The sequence below is a fragment of the Macrobrachium nipponense genome, chromosome 24 (assembly GCF_015104395.2).
Source record: "Macrobrachium nipponense isolate FS-2020 chromosome 24, ASM1510439v2, whole genome shotgun sequence".
In the NCBI taxonomy this organism is placed as follows: Eukaryota; Metazoa; Arthropoda; class Malacostraca; order Decapoda; family Palaemonidae; genus Macrobrachium; species Macrobrachium nipponense.
In genome coordinates, this window is record NC_061091.1 from 23,918,155 (window position 1) to 23,925,005 (window position 6,851).

Here is a 6,851-nt window from a genome sequence, read left to right on the forward strand (position 1 = left end):
GTTTTGAAGTATTTTACTTCCCCCCATTTACCCTTGTTGAGATTCTTGTTCTGTCCTTTGAATGTTAAGTGAATGGTAATTAGGTTATGGTCTGAGATATCAAATTCCTCAAAATTTTTGTATAACTTCTCATTGACTAAGGCAAAATCTCATGTGTATACTCCAGTGCATCTGTTTTCTGCGTTAAGTAGTATTAGCCTATGTTCATTCATCCATTCTAATATTATTTCCCCGTTTCTGTCTGTATTCTGCTGGCCTAAGAAACCTATGTGGCCATTAAAATCTCCTAAAATCAGTAATGATTCTTGGTCGTTTATGTTTTTCATAATGTTTTCGCATTCTAGTTTTATTGCTTTATCTCTATTTTTATCCTCCTCTGTATTTCCTACTGATAGGTATAACAAACAAAATATGGATAGTATTATTGTATATTTTGCATTTAGCATATAGTAAGTCTTTGCTAATAGTCTCCACCTTATTGAACTCTGTGTTATCACTGTCTCTATATAGTATCATTAACCCTCCCCCTTTTTTGTCTTTCATCTCCCTCATATTTTCTATTTTATTTATACCTTTACTTAATGCTAATTTGTCTAGTTTCTGGTGAGTTTCAGTTAAACAAAATATCTTATTTTCATTGTCTAAAAAACTTTCTATTTCTACTATCTTTTGTCTAGTTAAACACTGTATATTTATCATATATATTTTAAACTGTATTTCAACTTTTTTTGATTTTGGCTCCTTGGTTAATGTATTATTTTCATCTCCATTTATTACATTTCTCCTATTGCCCCATCCAGACTCTGAAAATTTTCATTTCTGATCAGTTTACCCTTTCTGATGTACCATCCCTGTTCCCCCCTTTCTTTCTTGTCTTTGAGTTCCTGTCTCAATATCTTATCCTGTTCTCTTTCTCTGAAGGTTAGATCTAGTGCTATGAATATTCTGTTGTATCCTACTTCTTGTTTCCCCTTGAGAATCTTGGCTTTTCCTATTACTGCCCATTTTTCCCTTTCACTTTTCATCTTAACTAAAATAGGTCTCTTGGCCTAGGTTCTCTGTCTCTATCCTGGTTCCCTATAGTACTATTATTGGGTGCCTGCATCCTATCATTTCTTCCTAATCTACTTACTTCTACTATTTCAATGTCCCTTAGCCCTAGTTCCTCTTTGAACAGCTTGCTACAGGTTTCTGTGTCATTTCTAAGCCTAGTTTCATTATTTCCCTCTAAGCATTCTTTGATGTTGTAAATAACAAGATTATTTTTACGTTTTTCTTTCTCCCATAATTCCTTCACCTCCTCTCTAATCACTGGGTTAAAATCCTCACTTCTTACTCTCTGTTCAGTGTCTAAGCCTCTTTTCACTTCCTTTAGCTCCTCACTGAGTTTCATTATAACCTCTTCTAGGGCACTCATCTTGAGCACGAAAGTATCACTCAGTGTCTTCATCTTCCTGTACTCAGTTTTCATATTCTTATAAGCTCCATTGCATCTTCCACAAAACCAGTTGAGGCTTTTATTCTTCTGTACTAATTTATATTCTTCCTTACTTACTTTTACGCAGCCGTTGTGAAACCAGCTGTCGCAATAATCACAAGCGATGCCAATCATGCCATACTGATTCTTTGTTACCTGCTTCTCGCAGATCGCACAATCGTCCGGCAGAGTTTCTTCTTCCGAACCAGAGGTAATGTCTTCCTTGGGATTCTCATCCTTATGCCTATTAGTGATCCTTTCTTTAACCATTTTTTTGGAAATTACCTACGACCCTGTAACCACTTTCGAGACACTTAAACACTCTTAAAGTAAGTGAGATGTTACTTTGAAACGTCTCCCTTGCTTGTTTTATTCCTCCATTGTTTGGTGTATTTGAGTTACTTCTCTCTGTAATACCACAGTTCTTTAAGAAATTCTTTCCTATTTTCCACTTTCACCCTTCAGTAGATCTACAAATAAAAGTATATTAATTATCAATTCCTCTTTATTTTCCTATTATGGCTGCTGCACAAAACTATCTATTTATAATCTCATTGTATGCTGGGCAGAAAAGTAAGAAATATTTTCAATTCTCATTCTTTTCCTCACAGCACAAACATTTTGTATCTTCTGTTATCCTATTTCAATAATTTAATCCTGGTGTACCTAGTCTGGCCCTACTGATCAGCATTATTTTTTCAGTGTTGTCAGACCAGATTTCTTATGTTTTCTTTATATTTTCTGTAGATTCTTAATGTTGACTTTTCATTCACTTCTTTCTGTTATGTTTTTCTGTCCCAGTTGTTTATTATTTCTCTTAACTGTTTGTTTTTAACTGCTTCAATTTTACTTAAGTTTATGTTTAGTTCTTTCATATATTCTTTTACTTGCATTATCCAGGTTATATATATATATATATATATATATATATATATATATATATATATATTATATATATACTGATCCATGGTTATCTCATATAGGAGCCTATTTCCACCATTCTTCAATGTATGTTTCAGGTAGAATAGTTTATTCTTCATATCTCTTTAGTGGCAGGAAGAGGCCCCTATTTCAGATCTTAATGCACAACTTGCTCTGTAACTTGACGCTTTCAAATTTGTTCTATATACTTGATTGTCTATCTTCTGAAATTAATTTAAGGTTTTCTTGCCAAGTTACATGACTTCCATGGCATACATGAAGGATGGCATCGCTAATCCTTTCCAAAACAATTTTCCTATTTTTACCCTGCTACAGCTTTTACTGCTGACTGCTTTAACTATATTTGCCATTTGTTTTGCTTTAATTTGGATCCTTTTTATCTGTTCTCTGAAGCAGTTTTTCGTGTTGTTGATTGTCACTCCTAGGTATTTAATCTGCATAACTATTTTTATTTCTTCTATGTGCTGTATATTTTCCACATCGTCGATACTATACCAATCTTTGTATATATTACTCTTGTCTTTATGTTTAGGCCACATTCGCTCGCTATTTCAATAGGGGTTTTTATTACTTGTGTTATTTCCTCAAGGGCGTGTCCTAGTAGTACCTATTAATCCATCATCTGCATATAATAGCGCCCACTATCCTTATAACTTCATTTCTAAATCCTTCTGTTGTGCTTTCTAGTTTTTCTATTATCAGGTACATTATTAGTAGAAAGAATATGGTTGAGCCATTGCAACCCTGGCTTATTCCATTAGTTACATTTAGCTCTTTTTGTTCTACATTGAGGTATAGTTGTTACATCATTTGTATATATCTTTGCTACTGCACTTATTACCATGTAGCCTATATTTCATCAGGACCTCTATGAGATTTTTCATATTAACGGAATCAAATGCTTTTTGGAAGTCTATTGAAACAACAAATAATGGGTCCTTTCTTCAATACGTTTCTTGTACGCAGTATTCTAAGATATATAAATGATCAGTTCCCCTTGTTTGTGTGGTAAAGCCTGATTGCAGTTCAAAGCGCTCGCAGGACCTCCATTATCAAATTAACAGTTTATTCATCCCGGTTATTTTGATCGCACTGCAAATTACACAAACACAGTCACTATTTGATTTCAAATATCATAGCATCGATAAATCAAAAAGGTTTTCAGTTTCTTTTTGAAAGACTTCAAATCTTCAATCTGCCTGAGCTTAAGGGGAAAATAGTTGTATAATCTAGGAGCTGCATATTTAAAGGCGCTGATGGAACCACAGAGATGAAAAATGCTGTTCTACTAACTGGAAACCATCTGTAACTAGTCTTGTACAGTAAGTTCCAGAAGTGAAGCAACAAATTTCAGAGGATTTCGTTCGAAATTCACATAACTGGCAATTACAACTCGTAGCTGAAAAACTTTTTTTTCTACATTAAAGCTCTATCAAGCAAAATAAAGCTAACTTATGATGCACAAATATCAAATCTATGATATTTATTTCAAGCATGAGAAAACTATTACGGAAATAGTAATTATTTCAAAGTATAGTTTACTTCAAACTATAGAAACGTAACAATTTGGAATTTTCGTTCAACACAGGATTACCAACATTACCAACGTATATTTCGAGCAATGTGGAAACAAATATTTAATATCATAGTGTATTATCAATTATTTTAGCGAAGATGCATAAAACCATGCAAGTACCAAAAAGGGAAAATCTCCGCAACATTAAACATAATCAACCATGAATGCACCCAGATTCAACAGAGAAGTTGGGTGTGGTTGGTAGTTCTGATTTTATCTTCTAGGACCGGGCCTTCGAGAAAGGCTCTAAGGTCGGTGTCACACAACGCGGCATCTGGGTGATCCGGCCGATTGTCGTGGGAAAACACACACAGATCTATGCACCTGGTCACACCAGATGGCACGCCGCCGCATCCGGCGGTCCCCTGAACCACTTGCGTTTACAACTATTAAGACGTTTGACGTTGATTTATGCATTCATGCAAGGACAGCTCTTTGGGAATAGAGTGATAAAGAATACTATGATAAGAACTCTAGACAGAAAGTATGGACTGAAATACGCGAAGTAATTATGGAACCGGCGGTGAACCCAATGTTTACGAGGAGTTGGCTCTTTCAATAAGCCCTCTGCTTCTAATGCACAAATAGCTTTTAGTTTGGACAACATCATAGTCAACTATCTACACTGCCTAAAGGGGATAGACTGAGCGACTTCGCCGCTTATGTGTGACAGGATGCAGGCAATGCGGCATGCTGCATACGGTTCCGCCGCAGCGGCAACGCCGCATAGTGTGACACCGGCCTAACTGCTGCTGCTACCTTCAGGTGATTAGGCCTAGTTCCGGGCATAGCAAGGCTTACAATGCAGGGCCACTCTCTGTTATTTAGGGAAAAGTAGAACCATTAGAACCGACACCAGAACCTGTCCTTGCACCTGGGAAACAGACTCGCTATATAAAAACTAAGAAAGACGGTCGCAAGCAACCAGAACACCCGTAAAATCACCACCTGGTTAAGTAGGGAGACAACAGACCCCTCCTCCCTCTACCTCTACCTCTACCCACAACCCTAACTCCACTTTTTTCACTTCAACCTTTTACCTCAAATCTTCTAATCATTCCGACCATCAAATTTAAGACTGAATTTGCGTAAGTGGACGTATCATATGGGAGTGATATCTCCCAAATTCATATTTCCACAGACAACCAGTAATCAGTTCGATCCAGTCAAGCATTATTGTATAACAGAAATTTATGATTTTTTTGCGGATATATATATATATATATATATATATATATATATATATATATATATATATATATATATATATATATATATATACATATATACAGAAGCACCCGAGCATGACCAATAGGCCTAGTGCTCGATTCTTAAAACAGGCCTCTGGTTATTCCCGACTAAAAATAGATGAAGAGCTCCTGAGAGAGAGAGAGAGAGAGAGAGAGAGAGAGAGAGAGAGAGAGAGAGAGAGAGAGATAGCATAACAGGAGATACTCGAATTAAAATAATGCTCGCCAAGCATATTCACACTCCGGATCGTAATGACAAGAATGGTCTCACTTATGCACTGAAAAAAAGGGTGGAAACCCAAAAAATAATTGTTTGAAGCGACCCTGAACGCAATTCCACATGCAAAAATTTGCACAATTGAGGAATTCGATGAAATTATTAACTAACACGATGGAAAATATATTTCCTTGATTCTTGAATAGGCCTAACCATGTAGCCAATGTTAAACGCGCAAGTAAGTTGGATTTCGTTTTTTTTTTCTCACACCAACCTGTGTCTTATTTATTTCATTTAATCAGATGCTAAACTTCTTTGAACTTTATCAAAAGGAATCATAATAACTTTCGATATAACGCTATAAAAGTAGAAAGTTAATTTGGGAATCATATTAGGCCAATGCTTATGCACTCGGTTCCTGCTGCCACTCAATGGTGAACACTTGATGTCACATATTTGAGAGCCACAGATGTTTCTATGGGGATTTTCTAAATAAACAATTATTGAAAAAAAAAAACATTGATCATTCACTGGGGAAATACTTTCTGTGCTTCTACAGTTAATCACTGATACGTATTATTAGATAAAGATGACAATGATCGGAGTAAAATATACTAACTGGCAACCCCACGAGTTTCTAAAGATGTACGATCAATTCTGAAATTTGTAGTGAGCCTTCAAATACCGAGGAGAGCCGGTCTCAACAACTTTATGGGTCAAAACACATAACTTTAATAATATTACTCTGGCCTTCACCGGACGCCAGTGCAAATCAGTTAAGAAGGAGCAATCCTGTTCCGTGGAGCAACACCTTTGATTGGTTCAGCTTCTCTGTTCAGAATTTTCTGCAGTTGGTTAACTTATAGTACATCGAGTTACAATAATCTAGACAGTTTATAACAGTTGATGACAAGATTCCTAACAGAACTCTCACCAAGAAATTTCCTCACAAAGGCTATATTCTTGAAATGATCTCCAGCAACGTTTATTATATTATTAATTTGTAGACCAAGTGACAAGCCACAATCCAAGTACACCTCGAAATCATGGTTGTCTAGACCCAATTTTCATTTACACTCACTTAACATCCAGACTTCTTAAGTTACTTCCCTTACCGACTATTATCATAAGCCTATTTTTATTTTTGTTTAATTTCAACTGTTTCATAGTCATCCATTGTTTAATATTTGATAGAGGTTCATTTAATTTTCTACTTGTATCTTCAATATTTGTAATAATTAATGTAATAGAATGGTGTGTCATCGGCATATAACTTAAATTTTACTCCAAGATTATGTAGTATATTAGACCAACTAATTGCATAGATGCAAAATAGGACAGAGCCAAGAACACTTCCCTGAGTTCAGCATCATCTACAACTCAGATGGA